The sequence below is a fragment of the Leucopleurus acutus genome (genome assembly GCF_964270905.1).
Source record: "Leucopleurus acutus genome assembly, chromosome: 11".
NCBI lineage: Eukaryota > Metazoa > Chordata > Mammalia > Artiodactyla > Delphinidae > Leucopleurus > Leucopleurus acutus.
Genome location: NC_139152.1, coordinates 52,422,360 through 52,445,401, shown reverse-complemented (window position 1 = coordinate 52,445,401; position 23,042 = coordinate 52,422,360). Strand labels below are relative to the sequence as shown.

The 23,042-nt window shown below is 43.0% G+C and overlaps 1 pseudogene across 1 annotated transcript in view; it reads right to left on the bottom strand.

Annotated features, from left to right (window-relative positions):
• LOC309968942 (hsc70-interacting protein-like) overlaps window positions 1-22,231 on the bottom strand; it is a 116,234-nt pseudogene extending 94,003 nt beyond the window's left edge. Inside the window, exons 1-2 of the transcript in view lie at window positions 22,133-22,231; window positions 20,271-20,302 (exon numbers count right to left, since the gene is read on the bottom strand). The product of the transcript in view is annotated as a hsc70-interacting protein-like (transcript). The remainder of the gene's footprint in view (window positions 1-20,270; window positions 20,303-22,132) is intronic.
• Between the last annotated feature and the right edge of the window lie 811 nt (window positions 22,232-23,042).

Genomic DNA, 23,042 nt, shown 5'->3' with positions numbered 1-23,042 from the left:
CCCTTTGGGATCTTTTCCTGGTGATGGACCTTCACTGGAACCATCTCAATCCACTGGAAGTTTGAATCTCAAAAAAGTAGGGGTCAAAATCTTGATCGCATCTCTCCTGAAAAGTTCCTGGGTTCCTCTCCACACTTGTCCTCTGTCAAACCACAAGGAGAGGTCCCCATCCCTGAAGCTCTTCCTCTGGAGGAAGGGGTAACAATCCGCCTTAGATGTAGAATGACTCCTCACAAAGGTAACAAAATCTGCTCCAAAACGACGTACCGTCTGGTCCTCAACCAGTGCCTCACTACCTTAGCTCCACACTGGCATCACCTGAGTGGTTCTTAGAACCTCTTGTTGCCCAGGCCACACACACACCCAAATGGGGATGAGACCCAGGCATGAGGGTTTGTTAAAGCTCCCAAATGATCCCAGTGTGCAGCTGTATTGTACATAAGAGGCTCCTGGCTACTTGAAATAGCCAAGCTCTCTCTTTCTCTTTCATTTAACTGATGTTCCCCACTACACAATAAGAATATTAACACATTGTCATATTTACTGCATATACTCATATCAGTTTGCTGTTTGTCTCTATGATTTTGCCAGATACACACACACACAGAGGTGTCTACGTAGATATAACATGCGCACACACACATATATACACACGTGTATATATACACGTGTATATAATATATATACATATGTGTATATATGTGTTATATATCCCACAAATACATATGTTTAATAGTGTCAGGGAGTGAGCAGAATTGCAAGGTGACAGAGCTAATAGCAGCAGGTGCATTATGACAATGATACTATGGCTCTTAAACAGAGTGTGAGTTCATTCACAAAAGTCCTTGTTTATTTAGTGTTAACTCTGTGCCATACACTATACCAAGTCCTGGGAACTCAGTAGTCACTAAAATCACACCCAATTCCTGCACTGATGGAGCTTAGGGGAAGACAGTAGACCCTAACCAAACAATCACATGTATGAATGCTATGTACACTCCAGGCCTGTGCTCTGGAGGAAAGGAACATGAACTTTAAGAGGATGCAACAAGGCACTAGCAACTTGTGGGGTGGACCAGACCTCTCTGAGATTGTTCCAAGGACATCCCTTACTCACATGTCCTTTATTAAGAATGTCTGCTTCTCTACAGCAAAGCAATTTAGAGTCGTCCATCATATGAAAAGAGGCTTTTTTCCCCAGAGAAACGCTAAGCTCCAAGATAGACTTCTGGAATACCATGTTTCTGGCACAGCTCTTAACACTATGCATTATACTGGGACAGGCCTAATCACCAGCAAGCCTTAGAGATGCATTCCATATAGGTCCCTCAGGAACTTATCTGTGGTTTGGTCAACCACAGAGCCATCCACTTTGTAAACTGTCCACAGAGAGCCGTAAAGAAAAATCTCCCCATCCTGACAATCTTTTCTTTGTTCTCCAGAATTCCACAGTTAAAAACAAACAAAAACAGGGACTTTCCTGGTGGCGCAGTGGTTAAGAATCTGCCTGCCAATGCGTGGGACACGGGTTTGAGCCCTGGTCGGGGAAGATCCCACATGCCACGGAGCAGCTAAGCCTGTGAGCCACAACTACTGAGCCCGCGTGCCACAACTACTGAAGCCCGCGTGCCTAGAGCCCGTGCTTCGCAACAAGAAAAGCCACCACAATGAGGAGCCCGCGCACCGCAACGAAGAGTAGCCTCCGCTTGCAGCAGCTAGGGAAAGCCTGCGCGCAGAAACAAACACCCAACACAGCCGAAAAAATAAACAAATAAATAAATAGAAACAAAAGCAAAAAAAAACCTATATACACTAGAGAGAATTGGTGATTTTTAAAGAAAGTTGTCAAACCGAGGTGTACTCTGAGTCAGATCCTCATTCAATTTCACATTCATTTATCACCTACTGCCGACCAAGCCCTGCTCTGTGCTGAGAATATCTGTAGATGTAAAGCCTTTCAAGATTTATGCTGTTCCTTCCTATAGGAGGGCACATTTTTATTTTTAATGCCTACCCCCAACCACTGCAGGAGTCACACAGGGACTAGCATTCAGTAGGCATTTTTTTTTTTTTTTTTTTTGCGCTACGTGGGCCTCTCACTGTTGTGGCCTCTCCTGTTGCAGAGCACAGGTTCTGGACGCGCAGGCTCAGCGGCCATGGCTCACGGGCCCAGGCTCTCCGCGGCACGTGGGATCCTCCCGGACCGGGGCACGAACCCGCGTCCCCTGCATCGGCAGGCGGACTCTCAACCACTGCGCCACCAGGGAAGCCCCAGTAGGCATTTTTCATGTTGAATAAATGAGAACCATCAGGATACCTGGCTACCCAGATGTCCTCTGATGGGGTTAGAATCAGGATGAGGTTGCTTTAGGGCTCATGCCCTTGGGATTCCTTGGTGGGGATGGGAGTGGGGTGGTATGTGTGTGTACCCACTCTTTTTCACTCCATAGGAATTTTTAAGTCTCCAAGCCAACAAATTTTTCCCCAGGGAACAAACACTGAAATCTCTTGGTCTAGTCATAGGGTGGGGCTTTGGAAAAATTAGAGCGAGAACTCAGAGCTCCTAATTGTTCTTAGTAATTCTCAGTGGTCTCTGTACTCTGCCCTCAAAGATCTTCTTTGAGGAGTTATGATTTTATAATCTGACCATGAAAGGTTGTAAATGAGATTGTGTCATGTTGCTACATATCCACCCAGAAGTGATGAGACCAGGGCTATTGGGAAATATGCATGAGATTAACACCCAAATGCTCACAGAGGAGTCTTGTAGAATTTGTATTCAGTCGTGGTGACAGAAAAGATAGGTTTTACATTTACACACACACATTCTCACAAGACTAGTTGGTCTCTCAAACCTTATGGAGACAAGGAAACCAGGTGATACTTGAATTGTAAGGCCTGGGATTCTCATGCTGCCCCCAGGTGGCCAACAGGGACTTGGATGTAAAGCAACTGTCAGACTGAAAGGATGTCTTCTACTGATTCAGTTCACCCCCAAATTACTCAGGTGGGTTGTTTTTAATAACCACAGTGCTGAATTGACACTGAGAAAACAACTGTACCCACTGTAAGCTGATGGTCTCATCTTGGCAGTCACAGCTATTCCTTACCAAATCAGAGGAATCTCCATTTTTCCCATCTATTTACTATTTAGCTCGGACTTGTCAGATAGGTATGGTGTCCAATGTTTACTTCTTTTCTTGCCTTTTTAAAATCCTTTCTTTTCTAGAACTTGATAAATTTCATTCTCTTCCCCTTTAAAATTGCTTTGGGGTTCATTTTGGTTGGTGTGTGAAAGGAAGGAAGAGAGAGAGAGAACACTGACTCTCTGACAACATTCAACCCAGTGTCACTGAGGCTGAGTGGATCCCTGGGACTGGCTGACTGGCGTGTAGGTTCTGAGTTAACTCCAAGTTCAAAAGCACCTGTGTTAGGCCAGAGGGAGGCACGTTCTCCCAAGGAGACTGCTGTGTGCTGGGGTACATGGGAAGGGACAACACAGGAGTGGGATTGGGTTAGGAAGTCCTTTGTGATGTCCACTTATCCTTTAAGAAAACTCCACTAGTGTCACTCAGAAAGATTTTTCTTAACCTTTTTGAAATCAGAGAACTTCAATGATACTTTCTTTAAAACAAAAAAGTTTTCTCCACCCCTGTTCCCATCCACATACACAAACCTAAAGTAAGAATTACGGTGTAAACACACACACACACACACACACACACACACACACACACACTTTAATAAGATACCTTGGTAATGAAAGAGTTCCGATATGTGGTTTTAGCAGTTATCTCTATACCCCAGCCACTAACATGATTCCAAATATATAGCAACAGTCCAATGAATGCATGTTGAATTAAACTGAAAAAAATTCCATCTGTGTAAGATATCAAACAAGTGACAAAGAGAACTTTAAATCTGTTCACTTTTCTTAATAAAAAAAATTGTGTTTGCTTCCACATATCTCTTAAGAATTGAAGCCATGTTGCAATTTGACAGAATCTTCAAGTAAATAAATGAGTGATTAATTGCCTTCTATATGTGAGTCCAAAACTTAGGTATGAAAGTATACATTTGGAAACGCGATTTTCTTCTCTTATATTCTTAAGGAAATATGGTATACTTTTGAGAAATGAATGTATTTACTTTTATACACATGTCAGTAGTTCTGCTTTCCACTTTTCACTCAGTTCTATTAAAAAGAGAAAAGATATCTTATTCTGCTTGCTCCAGCTGGTGTAAATCCCTTGTCCGATAAATTGTCTCTGTTATAATTGCTGCCAGGCTGGCAGAGGGCACGGAGCATGAACTAACTCTGTTGCTGTGGTCAAGGAAAGCAGCTTATGGAAATGAGCACCTACTACGTGGTGGGCCTGGACTGCATTCCTCTTCTCCCAGCTTCTGCTCACCTGACACTCTGCCACACAATGTGCTCATCTATGCCAGCCAGGGCTAAGATGAATGTGACCTTGAGTTCAGGCTCTTTCAATTATTTTCAAATATTCTTAGTCTCTTCATATGCAATGCAACTGATCAAAGTTCAATTTAAGAATAATCTTTGCCAACTGATTTCGATAGAAAATGATTTTTCTCTAAAATCCTCCATAAAATGCTGGCTGCCTGCCTTACGTGTTAGCCAAGGAATGGATTTTGTCTCTAATCTGAGTGTTCTGGGTCTGCCTTCTCTGCTGCTGTGACCTGGACATGGGAAAGAAGAATCAGAGAAGAGTGCCTGCAGAATTGTTTTCTGATTGGAGTCTGAGCTAAAACAGTTTTCCTTTTGCACATCTCATGGCCTGTGTCACACCATTAGACATTCTTCTGTGTCCAGTAGCTCAAGTACAATCACCAACTAACCCATTCTTAACCCAACAGCAAACAAGAAATAGTGTTGACAATTTTAGGAAGTCACACTTTGTCATCCGCCCACTGATCTTGCAAAGCGTACATACAAAATTGCTCTAGCGGTTTCTATTACAGAAACCATGGGAGTGATATTCGAAATATTTAACAACGCATAAGTTATAGGTACTGACCGTTCAGAACAGATACCTACAGTAATTAACTGGCCTAGGCTGACTGAATGTTGCTTATTGGAAATTGTTATTTTTTTGGAGAAATTTTTTCATTATCTTCCCCGATACTTATGGCACAATTAAAATTTGTCCTTGGATACTTGTGCTGACAAAACAGCAGGACTGCATCGGCTCCAACGTAGGAAGCAGTGACCTACGGTGCATGTGACAAAAATAGCATAAGGGCCACCACCCTTTTCAGAGTATGTAACCCACTTGCCCCTACTACATCCCTGCCTGCTATTTGCAGATGTCGCCAAAGCCACCACTGCCCTCAGGAATGCCAAGTAGCAGGAGTGGGCAGTTTGCCATGCATCTTTGGATGATCGCCAATCCACAGCCCTGCCCGAAGCCTTGCAGCTTTCCCACCCAGACAGGCCAACCCTGTGGCCTTACTTGCGCAGAGCAGTTTTCTCTTCTGATCTGTTGGAGGTTTTTATGGAAGAAGCAAGGGATCGCGGAGTAAGTGACTGATTTTTTTTTTTTAAGTTTGAGAACTACCTCTCCAGGGGCACAGGATTCAGGACGGACAGATTCAAGGTTACCTCAGGCAAAGTCGAGCTGTGCTTTTACCTGCAAGTATTCAAAAGTGATCCTGTCCTGACAAGGGGCCCTGGTTTGCTTTTCCAAATTATTCTGGTAAATCAAATCAAGAGTGCAAATCGGGCTTCCCTGGTGGCGCAGTGGTTGAGAGTCCGCCTGCCGATGCAGGGGACGCGGGTTCGTGCCCCGGTCCGGGAAGATCCCACATGCCGTGGAGCGGCTGGGCCTGTGAGCCACGGCCGCTGAGCCTGCGCGTCCGGAGCCTGTGCTCCGCAACGGGAGAGGCCACAACAGTGAGAGGCCCGCGTACCATAAAAAAAAAAAAAAAAAAAAAAAAAAAAGAGTGCAAATCATCCAGGCAAGGGAAGTTACTAACAACTGCTGCTCATTTTCAGCAAAGGTTCTAAATCAATACTTAAGAGACTCTTCATCAGTTGTTCGGGAACCAGTGCCAATTGGTGTGTACAAATGATAATGAGGCAAGTCTTACTAGTCATTTAAGAAGGGGACCCAGTAATTTTAAGTTAGATGAGGGTGTCACTTGACCTGAACCTTCACTGCCTTTGTTAATTCCCCAAGCATTTGCTGAGTCCTCTGTGCACAAGGCAGCATGTGCGATGAATAAGACAGAGTGCTGGGCTTAAAGATACACAAAAAATCCTACCCCTTTCACTCACATCCTCAGAATAACTGCTTACTTTTCTCAGATGTGTTACCTATATAGATAGATATGCCCTGTGAGTGAGTAACTAGAGGAAAGGACCTAATAATCTTGGCATCTTCTGCCCACAGGGACTCACGGGAACCACTCTAACAAAGAAGCCAAGAGCCTCGTGGGGAGGAGACCTTGGTTTGAATGCTCAGCTCTGCCACTTACTAGCTGCGGGTTTGTGTGCAAGTTATTTAACCTCATCTGTTAAAGAGGAATAATATCCAATGTCATACATACTGTAAAAATTATCTCACACTGTGCCATTCACATAGCAAATGTTCAGTAACAGTGCAACCCTCAGGATATGTAAACAAGTGGTAATGTGAAGTTAATACAGGAGACGCTCAGTTCACAAGGCATAAGCCCTCAAACAGGCCCCGTATTGTCTGAGGAGCCCACAAAAGGAGTTAGGGAGAAAGGTCTCACATCATTGGAGCGAGTGAGTACCATGGACCAGCCATCTTGGTCACTTCATTCCATTTCACCCTCACAACAGTCCTGTGAGTGAGGTGGAAATTGTCACCATTTTGCAAGTGAGGAAACTGAGGCTACTGAAAGTGGACTTGACCAAGGTCACACAGCAAGACAGGAGTCCAGCTTTATCTGACTCCAATGTGAGTGCTTTTTCCTCGAAGCCAACTGGCTCTCAAAGTTCAGTCTCAGACAAGCAGTATCGGCAGCACTTGGGAACTTGTTAGACATGCACATTCTCAGCCCCTCCGTCAACTCCAGAAGTGGGACCGAGGCATCTGTGTTTCAACAAGCCCTTCAGGTGATTCTGATGCACGCGCAAGTTCCAGAACCACTGCTCTATGCCATGGGTTCCCTCTTCAATTAGGATCCAACTCCTTACCCTGTATTTAACAAAAAGCATGGAAGAAAGCCCTTGGGCTCTGAATGTGAGTTTACGCTGAATTCTTAGCAATGATGAGTCAAGGTATCCTAAAAACGCTACCTCTTGCCCCACTTCTGCCCAAGGTGCACGTAGGGAAGAAAAGTGGAAATTAATGATGGGAACTACTTTTCATATTCTTAAGTCCCTTGAGCATCTCTCCTTAGAGAACAGTAAAGCTTTCCTGCTTGCTCTTGTCACAACCGGTTAGTGTCACCCTCTACCATGCTACTTGGTCTCGGGCAACGTGATGTATCTAAGAAGCTCCTACTGTGTGCCAGACACTGAGAGAACAGTGGGGAACAAAACCAGCAAATCATCCCCTCAAGGAGCGTATGATCCGATTTCTCCCAGCATTGGACACCATTGACCTCTCCTAGAATCCCTGAACTCCCAAGGCAGGGGGACAAGTGAGGAATCCCCTCCTCTTCCGTCCGCCCACCACCAGCAGCCACCTACATTTAGAATGGGAATACCTATGACTCCTAAGCAGAGATGTTATCAGGAGAAACAAAGCAATTTACTCAAATCGCCCCTGGACCATACACAGCATATCCACGCAAAGTAGTGTAGCTGGCCAAATAAGCAAGGGTCAGAGAGAGGCCAGTCACATCTGGAAAAACAGTCCCAAGCACCCACTGACCAGGAGCCCAAGACTTTGGAATCACACCGGCCATGAGGCTGTGTACCTATGGACCTCAGCATGAGTCTGAAGAATCAAGTCTGCCAAGCCAGGACCCACGTCCATCAGTATTTCAGTCCAATGTGTTTTGAGCTCTATGGGTGATGGGTGCCAGAGTCATCACAAATCGTCAGCCGCTCTGGCTAAAAGGCAAACACCCTGAATTTGCGCTTTATTGACTGCATAAGAACCATATTGCTTCCCACTGAAAATAAGTACTACTTGAACAATAAAAGAACCCCTAATGCATAGTCCACCTGCTGCTAGCCAGGGCTTTGAAAGCCATTGCCTTCCCTGAATGATTCCAGCTGGTACTCTCCTTTGTGCTGGCTTTTACAGGCTGTAAGGACAGATACATAAGGTGTAGGTCAGTTTTTTAGAGAATGCAGAAGTCTTGCCCTCTCAACTCGACACATGCTTCTCTTTTCTTCCCCCCCCCACCCCCGGAATTAATGGGGATCGAGATTGCTAAAGCATCTAATTAAAAGGTTTTAGATCATTCTGGCCTGTACACAGACTGACTAGAAAACTGACTTCATCTGAAAGAGGAGAATCAATATATGGGGGAAGGAAGGGAGATGTGTTTATAATATTTTTGTTTTCCTGACCCTTGTCTAACTCACAGGCAATTTCAAGAATAAAATTCTCACGTGTTTTTTCCATCAACTGGAGAACTTGAATCAGTATTAATGGCAGAGTTTTTGCTTATTTAAATTTCCCTCCCACCTCACAATGTGTCTACTACAAGTTTGTGTCCTAAACCCCAGCATAAAATTCCCTGTTGCTTAACTTGCCCATAAACTTGGAGCATGTAGTCATGTTATACGATTCCTGACCTGAACGTAAAGTTCCTGTAGTCTAGAGGCACCTTAAGGAGGAGCTAATATGTTCATCTGCTTGTTTTCCAGGCAATAAACCCAGAACAGGTGAAATGAGGAGGAAATTCTAAAAAGATCAAAAGACAGGTTCAAACGAATAAAAGTCATCTGGAAAGCCTCAGGGCTGCCAATCTCAAATACGAGACCCAGAGGAAGTTTAAGTGGAATTTCTAGTTTTCCCTTCTCTCCAACCTCAGCTTTTCTTTAGAAGGAAGCTCATTGTCTAAGAGGTTGGGTCAGACACTGGCAAGAGAAAAAAAGATGAATTTCTTTTAAGCCCATTGTTGACAACCTCTTTCTCCTCTTCATTCTCCTGGCCTCCACCCCTGTTGCTTCAATACGTGTTTAGCTGTCGCTAGCATTTTACGTTGCAGAATGAGGTTGGGTTGTGAGGAAGGTATTTGCCGAGTTAGTACAAGGGGAGCGTTTAACTCTGGATTTCAAATTACTATGCAGACGACAACACTCTACTGCTGAAAAGAATCTGCTGAACAAGAAACAATTGCGCAGGTAGGAGTATAAATTGGTACAGCCTTCAATATAATTTGGCAATATGTATCAAAATTCTTAAAATTATGAACACTATTTGACCCAGTAATCCCACTTTTATTAATTCATCCTAAAGAGAGAATTGTACAAAGGCAAGAAGATATATGAACAAGGATGTTCATTGGGGCATAGGAAAAGTTGGAAATAATCTAAATGCCAAGTAATGAGATTGGTTAAACAAATTCTTGTGTATTGAAAATTAAGAATATTATATAGGCATTAAAACGATGATGGAGATCAAAGGTTTTGACAAGGAAGAACATCTACTTATGGTAAGTTAAAAAAAAAAGCAAGTTACAAAACAATGTATATAGTTATTATCTCTCTAAAATTATGTATATACATATATATGATTTATGAAATGTCTCCTATGAAATTCTTTTTAACAGACCACACATCCTGAAGTTCAATAAATACAAATCAAGCAATTGTCAAGCAAAAATACCATTATGCTTTCTCTCCCAATTACAGTGAGGTAAAAATCAACAAATATTTCCCATGAAGATTTGGGCCCTTAAGGCCTCTTCAGTGTTGGCCTCATTATCCTCATGCTATTTTGGTCAACATGACATACATTCTTCTTCCACTTTGCAATGTTTTTCATTGAAAAAACAGGTCTTATTTGTGGGAATTGTTAGGAGTCCTGACATAAATAAAGACACACACATCAAGGACAGCTATTTCCACACAGTGTCAGAAAACATTTCATTGTAGTGGCTTCTCTTGATTGGAGGCCAAAGCCTGAATTGGAATTGAGTAAAAAAGAAAAAAAAAAAAAGACTGACAAGTAATTTTCTCTAAAACAGATTTAGTACACATTTCTATGAAAGAGCTTTACACACATTTCCATTCTAATTAAAAACATAATCGGTCACATACGTCTTGATGCTAGGAATATTTTGGTAAAGGAGGTTCAAAGACTAGCAGTTACATCCATCTCTCAGAGGGCTAATCATTCACTTTAAGGAGTAACACAGAAATTTTTCAACAAACAACAGCAAAAGCAATTGGCGATATTCACATTTGACATCTGATGCTCCGACTTAGGTGATTTGCTATAACGGATGCCGTAAGCTGGAAATCAAAGACAAGACTCTTACTTTAGCCACTAGTGTAACCCTCAACCCTGGCTGCCCCATAAAATCACCACCCCACTAGCGATTCTGATTTAACATGTCTGGGTGGGAACTGGACATCAGGATTTTTTTTAAATTTCTTAGGGACTGTAATATGTAACCATAATTTAGAAGACCTGTACCTTGATAATTGATTTCCTCCATTAGCAATGATTCAGGAGACGGAAATGGATGAAGTGTTACAGTCTGAAAGGGACTTAAAACATCATCTAAACCAACCCTTATTTTGGAGAAGGGGACACTGAGGCCTGGCAAATTCCTTGCAACAGTTTCTTTATTTTCTTATTTTGGTGACAAATAGAGGAAATGAGACCAGGGGATCTCCTTCCTCCCCTCTCACATGCACTCAGTTCTCAACCATTTTTTGCCACATAGGCATAAAGTCCTACAGCCACCATCTCCCTATTCAGTGAGTGGGATTTTACATTCTTAATGCGGATTAAGACAAAAGCTACCATTTGATGAATGCTTTTGCTACATGGGGCATTGCCTCACCTCACCATAACTCTATAACGTAGGTATTATTCTATTCCCATTTTACAGATAAGGAAACTGAGCCTCAAATAACTTGCCCCAGGGTAGGCAGCTAGAAATGGTAGAACTGGGCTATGAACCTACATCTACTCAACTCCAAGGTGCTCTACCCTGAGCAAACCCACAGTGCAAAATCCTGGTTGTTATTACTTTAGAGATGAGATCTCAGAAGAGCTTCCCCAAACAGCTGCATTTCCTTAAGTGCTGCCAAGACAGCAGGAAGGGGAAGAATATGGCAATTCACCGGGGAAATGAGAAAAATCAAGCTCTTGATACCAAGGGTAAAGGCTCTGCTGAACAAATACCATAAGCAAACTACATGGGCCTTTACTTGTAGAACAAAAGTACAGTTGGGGGCACTCAGCCTTCACGGGAAGAGGCTTTGCCGTGATCCCAAGCAAGCCACTCGGGCATGGCTAGGACGGATGTTCTTTGACGTGTGCTACGGGTCTCACCTATCCATTTGCAAGTGTTCCTCGATCTTCTCGGAACTCCCTTCCCCTCCTCCTTCACCTGGCTCACTCCTGCTCATCTTTCAAGACTGCACCATCATTCAGGGTACCTGGGCCTCTCTGACCTCTGAAGAATGGATTACATAGTCCTCTTTTGTGCATCCGTAACATCCAGTGACACTGCACTCAAAACACACAAGGTTGACCTGTCTGTCTGCTTTTCTGCCTGTCACCGAAACAGTGGTTCCTTGAGGTAAGGCCTGCGTAGACCAGTGCTTAGCCCATTCCCCAGCACAGAGCGAGCACTTAAGAAACAGGTGCAGAAGGAATGCACAAATAAACAATAAATGTGTGCTTCTTACGCACAGGTGGATGGAATAAAGCATCCAAATGTACAGAACAGAGAAAATATGTTATCATTTGCACAGCTGGCATGAGAATCTTGGAAAGGGAAATAGTTTGGTCTGAAAAATAATTTTACCACAGACTGGAGTGCACAGTGAGACCCTCTCCTCTCTCCCCATTTTACCTCTCTCCCCTGGTGCAATGGACTGAATGTTTATGTCCCCCACCAAGTTCACACGTTGCAACCTATTCCCTCAACACAATGGTTTTTGGAGGTGGTGCCTGTGGGAGATGACTAGGTCATGAGGGTGGTGCCCTTATGAATGGGAGTAGTACCCTTATAATAGAGACCCCAGAGAGATCCCTCACCCCTTCCACCATGGGAGGTTATAGCAAAAAGATGGCTCTTTATGAACCAGGAAGCAGTTCTCACCAGACTGAATCTGCCAACAACTTAATCTTGGACTTGCCAGCTTCCGAAACTTTGAGAAATAAATGTCTGCTTTTTATAAGCCATCCAATCTATGGCCCTTTGTTATAGCAGCCTGAACGGATTGATACACCTGGTTAGGTCCTATATGTTGGCTAGAACCAAAGTTAATGAGGATTGGATTATTGTGTATTTAAAGAGGAATGCACTTTTGAAGTTTCACAGGCAATCCAGGAGGAAGGAGTGAGGAGGAGATAAGAGAGAAACAAGTGAGATGATGGAAGTCTACATACTATGCAACGTGCTAACTCCTATTGACACTCGGAAATTATTTTTAAAAACACTAAAGTCATGAATTCTTAATGCAAGTTTTTACAGTTTATAGATTTAAAGTCTAGGCCAAGTTTCACATTGGAGTAGATGTGAAGTGAGATGGAGGTAGCCCATTAGGACAAAAGAGCCAAATACAGGGATTCATCAGCTTCCTCTAACGGTCTCATCTGAAAATCAGAGCAGTGAATAAACTGCTGACTTAAGCACCGACAACACCAACACCCGGAAGGTGACAAGCAACAAAGCAGCTGCTGAAGTGAACCAACAAATGAGAGGTGGCTACAGTTAACTACACCAGTACAAATATTAGGTTTACAGCTTATGTTATAGGTCCAATACAGTTAAATCTGGCCACTCAGACGCTCCAATGTACTATAATGCCCTGGGGCAGCCTAGCACTCACAACCAGGTTTCCCCATTTCCTAAGTCACTGTGCCTTCAAGATGGTCTTGGCTACCACATGGAACACAACAGTCCAAGTCCTTCTACACCGGTGACTACAAATGCCCACTGGTTGGAGGTGAGAAGAAGAAAGGCAGGACAACTCAGACACGTCCTGCTATGCAGGATGGATTCAGAACTGGGGTGGGGTCCCAGACACAGGAAAATGAGAATGACTGTGCACTGTCAGGCAGCTACTGAACTCTGGTTAAATAACCAGTTCTTTGAATAGATGACTAAGTAACAACTAAAATCTGCTATTCTTGGAAACTGCCTTCTTCCCAGAGGTCTGCAACCTGACCACAACCAATAAATAAAATCAATCGTGAGACCAGATGCCCTCCCTCTCCATTGAGTCCTTAGGCCTATAATTAAATAATGAGGACAGAGATATGAGCTATGTTAGACAGAGGGCTTAAAGAAATGAAACGTGGCAGCACTGATTTTCTAGAGAACAAATGCCTTGAAGCTAGTGCCTGATCATATTAATATTTCATTTTTATGTTTCTCTTGCAAATGATCCCCTGGCCCTTTCCCGTATCACAGAATTCTCAGGCTTCAGAAGTCATGTGTCAAAAAATGTTTTTAAATACACATTCTTATAAAAACCTATTTCTCCTCTGCAAGAGGGGAGGGTTAAAAACACCCAGCATCCAAAAAAAAAAAAAAATTACCAACAAGCCTTTAATTCAGCACATGTCCTTCCTATGATTTAAACTCATCAAACCACAGCCATCTCTGGATAAATTTAGAATCAGACATAACAAAAACAAGACATATAGAAGACTACTGGGGACAATCTTCAGAGAAGATAAAACATAATGTAATAATAAATGTATATAGAAACTGTGCAACTGTACATATACCTAGGGCAATCTATTAACGTAAATACTGGGAAGAGATATGGCATAAAAGTTGAATAATGTTTTCTTAAAACAAGTCAGTGTTTTCACAAAGCACCTTTCATCGAGCAATCGCACAGCTTCAGAAAGCACTGTAGAGAGAATGGGAAATACTCCCCAAAGCCAATAAAGTTCACTTGTAGCACTGAAAATCGCCACCAAGAAATGGGACATTCAGGGACAGAATTTTGGATCAAACTGCTATGTTATTATATCCCTATTTAGAAATGGAAAACTCAGGTGTGCCACTGAATGGTCCGCCTGTTCATGAATTACTAAAAGGCTTTGAAAGAATTCATGAAAACTTTCTTCTCAGATCCCCTCTCACTCGGATAAGGTGCTCTCTGCACTTTGCACTCAGATACACGTCCTTCCGATGCAAACTGTTCTGTCTAGAAATGCCTGTGCAAATGTATTTTCTGGCAAGGCACAGGATTACAGCGTTTACTTTAAGCTTAGCACAATAGTGATTTTTATATGGTGATGAGAATTTCCAGGAGTGGGTCTCAGGGGGGAGACTGCGTGTTTTTGGTGGTGTTGAGTTAAATTGCACACTCTTTGTGTTTTTCAAAAGCCAAACTCTCATTCGCCTGTAAATATGCTAGAAAGTGAGGTGACCTATCAGTGAAATCACGCCCCACCTCCTGGCTGATACTCTAAAAGAGCACAGAAAAAAGAGACCCTCAGGCTTGAGGAAATTAAGTGGTAGGAGACGTGAGAATGCATGGAAGGATCAAGACAACTATCTCTGGCCCCAGTCGGGTTTTGAGAGGAGCTGATAAAGGTAAGTTTTACCTCCCTTCTGGAATTAAGAAACTGAAAACTCCTTCTGGTCTTGTAGGTTTCTTTTGAACAGAGTTAGGAATTTAACCATGATCCAGGTCCCATCTGGGGCTACTGCCTCCAGGATCAAGTTCTTCTGTATCAGGAACACCATATAAATGTCTTCAGCACAACCTCCCAGGCAGATGGAAATCAGAAGGCATCCACCACCTGAATCCTACATCCTCTTGTGTACACCTATCCCTTGGGTGGGACAGGTTGGGCAGCAACTCTGGACCCCGCATTTAAGGGGTGGGTGGGCAGGAAGCTTTAGGGCACTGCACCATATCCTCTCTTCTGAATATCACTAACATCCTTGGCAAATTTTTGGTCCCAAGAGGGCTTTGAAAAATGGTGACGGAGTGGACTCCTTTCGGGTGAGATTCTTCAGGGTGAACTCCACGCAGGTTTTGTTACCCCAAGCCCAGAACCCTCCTCCAAGGTATGACCCTGCTTTAGTCTACATTCCAGTGGCAGCTTCCTCTGGAGTCCTGGGAACCCGGAAGGAAGTTGTGGGAGACCCTGCCGTACCAGGGGGAATCTCTCCACCTCCAGGAATGGGTCTTGTGGGTCCTCAAGAGGGAGGGACACTCCAGAAATGCACAGGATATAGGTAAGTGTTTTGTCTTTCACGGGAAGCAGTTTTAATGTGTCCTCAGAGACTTTATCTCTGAACATATTTCTAAATCTAACATTAAACAAATTGATGCCTCAAGCCATCCTTTAGGTTGATTACTACTTAGACTTATTTTTGTCCAGGGAGTCACTCTCAGTAGAATTCACCGGTGCCAATAATCAGTGAGCAACTGGATATAAGCTCAGGGATGAAAATGTTAGAGAAACTTTTATTCTGTGTCTTCCTCCTCTTCCCTTAGCTCTAGGCTCATTGAGGTTGTGTTTCTATAATTCAGGATGCTGCCTTTGATTTTTCTTTTGGAAACTGCAAATTAAAATTTTTGAGGGCCAACGTAACTTCTTGGGAAGAACAAGAAAAAAAGACGGAATCCCAGTGGTGCCAGAAAGGCTTGGGGGCACATAAACCTCCAGGCCGGTATTGCCCAGAAGCTAAAAGAAATCATAATAAGACTTAGTGTCTTTTCATCTTCAAAATCCTTCTAAATCATTCATCCTCACCATGCTACTGTAATCATGCGATTTGGCAGATGAAATAGACCTTTCATCTCTGGATCCCAAAGCACTCTGTAAATGCCAATTAATCCTTACAACTGGTCTGTGAGGCAATGGACTGTCAGCTAACCTACTCGGTACAGAGAAAGGTTAAGAGATTTGGTCCAACCCACATAGCAAATTGGCAGAAGAAGTAAGTTCGAGAACTTGGTCTAGAGATTCTATTCCTGGGTCTGGAATCTGTGGCTGAAAGCCACATCTGTATTTCAAGTGCCCACATCGTAGCTGGCACATAGTAGGTGCTCAGGTAACAGTTTTTGAATGAATGAATAAGTCAGATGTCCATATCTCCAAATGCCTGCCAAACGTGTGTGAGTGCCACTAACATCTTCAACTCAGGTTCGAATTTCCTCTCTAAACTGCCTTGGACTCTTGGGTTTCCATTCACTCATTCTCCAACCAGAACACCCACTATAGTAGAGGCCCATTCTAAGCTTTAGAGATAGTGGGAATGAGACAGGCAGCAACCTTTTCTCAAGGAATTTATATCCAGAGAAAATGAGGCATATAATCACCAAGAAGACCAATAATATTAGAGACAGTAAGTGGGGTGATGTGACAGGAAATAAAAACCAATCACTGAAGATCAAAGGCTCATCCAGTTGCCACTGTAGGTGCATGGCAAGAACTTTATGCCAGGGCCTAGGACACTATAAGAATTTTGCAATATTCTAGCAACTTAGACAACGAAATTCTGATTTGCTTCTATTCCCCTACAGTTGACAGCAAAACCCTTAAGTCAAAAAAAAAAAAGCCCAATCATTTGCCTTCAGGGTTGATGAGGAAGAGGCAAGCTTATGGTTTTGTGTTTCGAGGAGTCCAGGAATAGAGTGGGTGATGGCAGCTTCCCTGCCTGGGGCAGGGGACAAGGCTGGTCCCCAGAGGCAGCCTGCACCTGAGTGGTAACCCAGGGCATAACATTAGAAAGATCCCTGTGTCCCAACACAGACAGGCCACCTCATTTATTTCACTTATCTATTCATTCATTTTATACTTACTGAGTATCTATTATGTGTCATGTTCCAGGCTCACCTCTCCTCTTGGTGACCCCACCAGAACCCAGGCCAGCAATGACCCATCCCTCTAAGCTTTTTTAAAAACATATTATATTTTTCATCATTATTATGAAATGATTTTTAGCTCAGTAACAATGAAAAGGGGGGCAAATACAGATAAATGATTGGTAATTTTCAAAGTTAACTACTCAACACCGACTGTGTTTTTTTCCTTTTCTTTAACAGATTTTTTAGAGCAGTTTTAAGGTTACAAAAAAATTGCTCAGAAAATAACAGAGTTCCCACATACTCGCTTTTCTCCCTCTCTCTCTACCCTTGGTCACTCCTGGAAATGTGCCTGCCTGCCTCCATAAAGAACCAGAGAGGCCGCTAAGTGCATTAACCCCGTGCTTTTTCCATTCCTGCAACTGCACAAAAAACACTTAAATGTTGAAAGAACTCGGGTTACAGAAAGTCTAGCTCTTGCTTTTCTGCCTCAGACTTTAGAGCCAGTTGCATCCAAATAAATGTCAATTCATGCTTCGTGGACCTAAGGTGGCATTACTACAGAAGCACACCTCAACAGCCATCGCAGGGCTGTGGATTTCATCATAAACTACTTCTCCCCCATCCTGAGTTGACTTAGTGTGATGGAAGAAGAGAAGGGGAGGACTGGCCCTCAGAGTTGGCCCTCCTGCAGTAGTCCCAGCAGCACCTAGAGGTCTGCAGGGATGGTGGACTCAAAAGTGTTTTCATTTATCTCAAAGCACATGAGAACACCCCAAGGCCCTTGGCAGCTCTGTAAAGAGGAATTCTTTAGTCCTGTGTTCTCTATCTTCCTATTGCTTCTCCAGGTCACTGTAGTTTCTTCTCTGAACATACCCAAGTGGGTTTAAATTCCAGCAAACTCATGTACTGTAATTCTGATTTAGCAAAAGGCAGCAGAGATTTTCCTCACTGCTATACATAGGGTGTTCACTTCTTTTTATTTCCATTGAATCATGGAAATACCAGTGCAGAGTAAGCCCAAAAGTAGACAGTACCTGTCCAGTTTTCCCAGCACCACTTATTTAAGAGGCTGTCCTTTCTCCACTGTACATTCCTGCCTCCTTTATCAAAGATAAGGTGACCATATGTGTGTGGGTTTATCTCTGGGCTTTCTATCCTGTTCCATTGATCTATCTTTATGTTTTTGTGCCAGTACCATACTGTCTTGATTACTTTAGCTGTGTAGTATAGTCTGAAGTCAGGGAGCCTGATTCCTCCAGCTCCGTTTTTTGTTCTCAAGATTGCTTTGGCTATTCGGGGTCTTTTGTGTTTCCATACAAATTGTGAAATTTTTTGTTCTAGTTCTGTGAAAAATGCCAGTGGTAGTTTGATAGGGATTGCATTGAATCTGTAGATTGCTTTGGGTAGTAGAGTCATTTTCACAATGTTGATTCTTCCAATCCAAGAACATGGTATATCTCTCCATCTATTTGTTTCATCTTTAATTTCTTTCATCAGTGTCTTATAATTTTCTGCATACAGGTCTTTTGTCTCCTTAGGTAGGTTTATTCCTAGATATTTTATTCTTTTTGTTGCAATGGTAAATGGGAGTTATTTCTTGATTTCACTTTCAGATTTTTCATCATTAGTGTATAGGAATGCAAGAGATTTCTGTGCATTAATTTAGTATCCTGCTACTTTACCAAATTCATTGATTAGCTCTAGTAGTTTTCTGATGGCATCATTAGGATTCTCTATGTACATATGGTCACCTTATCTTTGATAAAGGAGGCAGGAACGTACAGTGGAGAAAGGACAGCCTCTTCAATAAGTGGTGCTGGGAAAACTGGACAGGTACATGTAAAAGTATGAGATTAGATCACTCCCTAACACCATACACAAAAATAAGCTCAAAATGGATTACAGACCTAAATGTAAGGCCAGACACTATCAAACTCTTAGAGGAAAACATAGGCAGAACATTCTATGACATAAATCACAGCAAGATCCTTTCTGACCCACCTCCTAGAGTAATTGAAATAAAAACAAAAATAAACAAATGGGACCTAATGAAACTTCAAAGCCTTTGCACAGCAAAGGAAACCATAAACAAGACCAAAAGACAACCCTCAGAATGGGGGAAAATATTTGCAAATGAAGCAACTGACAAAGGATTAATCTCCAAAATTTATAAGCAGCTCATGCAGCTCAATAACAAAAAAACAAAAAACCCAATCCAAAAACGGGCATAAGACCTAAATAGACATTTCTCCAAAGAAGATATACAGACTGCCAACAAACACATGAAAGAATGCTCAACATCATTAATCATTAGAGAAATGCAAATCAAAACTACAATGAGATATCATCTCACTCCAGTCAGAATGGCCATCATCAAAAAATCTAGAAACAATAAATGCTGGAGAGGGTGTGGAGAAAAGGGAACACTCTTGCACTGCTGGTGGGAATGTGAACTGGTACAGCCACTATGGAGAACAGTATGGAGATTCCTTAAAAAACTACAAATAGAACTACCATATGACCCAGCAATCCCACTACTGGGCATATACCCTGAGAAAAACATAATTCAAAGAGTCATGTACCAAAATGCTCATTGCAGCCCTATTTACAATAGCCCAGACATGGAAACAACCTAAGTGTCCATCGACAGATGAATGGATAAAGAAGATGCGGCACATATATACAATGGAATATTACTCAGCCATAAAAAGAAACGAAATTGAGCTATTTGTAATGAGGTGGATAGACCTAGAGTCTGTCATACAGAGTGAAGTAAGTCAGAAAGAGAAAGACAAATACCGTATGCTAACACATATATATGGAATATAGGAAAAAAACAATGTCATGAAGAACCTAGGGGTAAGACAGGAATAAAGACACAGACCTACTAGAGAATGGGCTTGAGGATATGGGGAGGGGGAAGGGTAAACTGTGACAAAGCGAGAGAGTGGCATGGACATATATACACTACCAAACGTAAGGTAGATAGCTAGTGGGAAGCAGCCGCATAGCACAGGGAGATCAGCTCGGTGCTTTGTGACCGCCTGGAGGGGTGGGATAGGGAGGGTGGGATAGGGAGGGAGATGCAAGAGGGAAGAGACATGGGAACATATGTATATGTATAACTGAGTCACTTTGTTATGAAGCAGAAACTAACACACCATTGCAAAGCAATTATACTCCAATAAAGATGTAAAAAAAAAAAACCTAGTAAACCAAAACCAAGTAAAACAAACAAAAAAAGTAGACAGTAGAAGGAAAAGGTGAATTTAAAGGCTGAGAAGATCCTCAAATTAAATACTTTTTCTCTATAAGTGAGGGTTCATGGAACAGATTCTCCTGAACTCACCTTTCTACGAATACGGTGGTCAGCTCCAAGACCTTTAAGAAAATCAGCAACCATTCAGGCACTCCAGTAAGGTATTCATAGATCAGCTGAAAACACTGAAGGGTCCATCCTTAGACAGCATTTAATCCAGTCTCCTGAGGGACTTGCAGATGAAGCAATTAAGGCCCCAACCCGTGAAGGGGCCAAGCCTCTGTCAGTCACATAGTCAGGATGAGCTAGAATCTGAATGTCCACACTCTTCCCAAGGTGATGAGCTACACTCGTCACGCACAGATATTGGTCCCTATACACATATTTAAAATCTACTGTTTAGAGTTTAAGGTCACCTTAATCATCTACAGATGGAAAATGAAAAGGGATCCTCTGGTGAGCCAGATAAGGTCATGTCCAAAACCCCAAAACCAAGCTGGAGAGAAGATGGCACGGCCAGTCCCAGGAAACTGAGTGTTGCCCTTTCTCCCAGACACTTTCATGCACTCCAAGCAAAATCCTCAGTTGCACACATGTGGCCAGTGAGACAATGAGCTATTCAGTAGATATCCTCAGGGCAACCCATTGAGGTAAAAAAAAAAAAAGCCTCAATGGTTGAGCAACTGAAGCTTTCTTCTATATTCTTTGGGCTGGAAGCCAGGCTTCCCCATCCTGTTCTATCCACTGCTGAATTTAAATAATGGTGATAGCTACAATTTGCTGGGTGCAAGGGGCTGGACTATGTGATTTTCTTTTTTTTTTTTTTAACATCTTTATTGGAGTATAATTGCTTTACAATGGTGTGTTAGTTTCTGCTTTATAACAAAGTGAATCAGCTATACATATACGTATATCTCCATAGCTCCTCCCTCTTGCGTCTCCCTCCCACCCTCCCTATCCCACCGCTCTAGGTGGTCACAAAGCACCGAGCTGATCTCCCTGTGCTATGCAGCTGCTTCCCACTAGCTATCTATTTTACATTTGGTAGTGTATATATGTCCATGCTACTCTCTCACTTCGTCCCAGCTTACCCTTCCCCCTCCCCGTGATTTTCTTACATCCTCAAAATTATCCCTATTTTTCTGATGTGACTGCTGAGTCTCGGCAAGACTGGTCCATTGGTCTCCCTCCAAAACCTGCTGCTGCCCTCCTGGCCATGCATTAGTCAACCAGGAGCCTGTGCTCTGTGTGCTCTCCAGGAGCGGAGGAGGAGCTGTTCAGACCCGTGGGACAGCAGGTCCAGAGGCTGAGGCAAGTGCATCTGTGGGTTCCCTGCCCCAGGCATGTGAGGAGAGGTGCCTGACCTCCTGGAATAAAGATTCACATTATACGACATCAGGGTGGCCAGTCACAGCAGGAACACTATAATTCCTGCTTGAGCTCCAAGTCCCAATATTAGATCTCTTATACAATTGCTTTCACCCCTCCCTATGACAGTCTCAGATGGGGCACTGTCGTGTCTCCTTCCCTGAAAAACCTCTTCTGCCTCTGCCATTCTCTGGTGAGTAACTGGCCCCTGTTGATTCTGTGTTCATTATACAGAAGTTGTCCTCTGCACAGTCTCTTTGCTTCGTGGTGGCAGAGTCAGGTGATGTCTTCACAGCCACATAACCTGAAGAACACTTCCGCTGGCCCAGTGAGTGCATTGGCCAGAGTCTGCACAGGACAGTGTAAATCCACTCCTGTGCGCATAGGTTGTATGTTGTGCTGTGGATGTGGTTGAAGAGATGTTGGTGCTTGAGATGAGTCCATGTCTCAAGGGATTTCACATAAATGTTTCTCTAACTCTCATACATTTGTGATGGCCTCTAGGCTCTAAAGTCACAGCCAAGGTGACTGAGCTGACCTCTGAATCAAATCAGCCTAGCTCATAGCTCATAATTAACCTCTACCAGATGCTGCCTCCTCTTTCCAGAACTTTCTCCTTCTTTCAGGTACTCCTGGGACTTTCCCACATAGGCCCGCCCATCTTCCCCATCCTTACCTGCCATAGTGTTTATTTAGTATAGCTAAGCTTTTCTCAAACTTGAGAAACATACAGAAAGAGTGATGAACTCATACCCCAGTTTAAGAGAAAGTTTAAAGCTGTCACTTTCTGTCGTCACTAGTCACGAACCTAGAAGCAAATGTGGGCACTAAAATTAAATGGCAGTGCTTGGATATGAGGTGATCACAGATATGATCCAAAATTCCACTTTTTAAAATATGGAAACATTAAATATATTTAATATTAAAGCATTGAAATAAAAAAATAAAACTTTATAACTTCTCACTGCATCTCCTGGGAATTCATGGCTGCAGCTTCAGAAATACCTTCAGAGGTGAAGCTCACTTTCCCTTTCTCACAGGTGGGCCCAGGGAGGCCCCTGTGGACTCTGTGACAGGAGATGCCGTGTGTGTGTGTCTCTGTGTGTGTGTCTCTGTGTGTGTCTCTGTGTGTCTGTGTGTTTCTGTGTGTCTGTGTGTGTCTGTGTGTGTGTCTGTGCGTGTGCAACTGTGTGTCTCTGTGTGTCTGTGTGTGTGCCTCTCTGTGTGTGCCTCTCTGTGTGTGTCTGTGTGTCTGTGTGTGTCTGTGTGTGGTGTCTGTGTGTGGTGTCTGTGCGTGTGCATCTGTGTGTCTCTGTGTGTCTGCATGTGTGTCTCTGTGTGTGTGTCTGTGTGTGTGTGTCTGTGTGTCTCTGTGTGTCTGTCTCTGTGTGTCTGTGTGTGTCTCTGTGTGTCTGTGTGTGTGTGTCTGTGTGTTTCTGTGTGTGTCTCTGTGTGTCTGTGTGTCTCTGTGTGTCTCTGTGTCTGTGTGTCTGT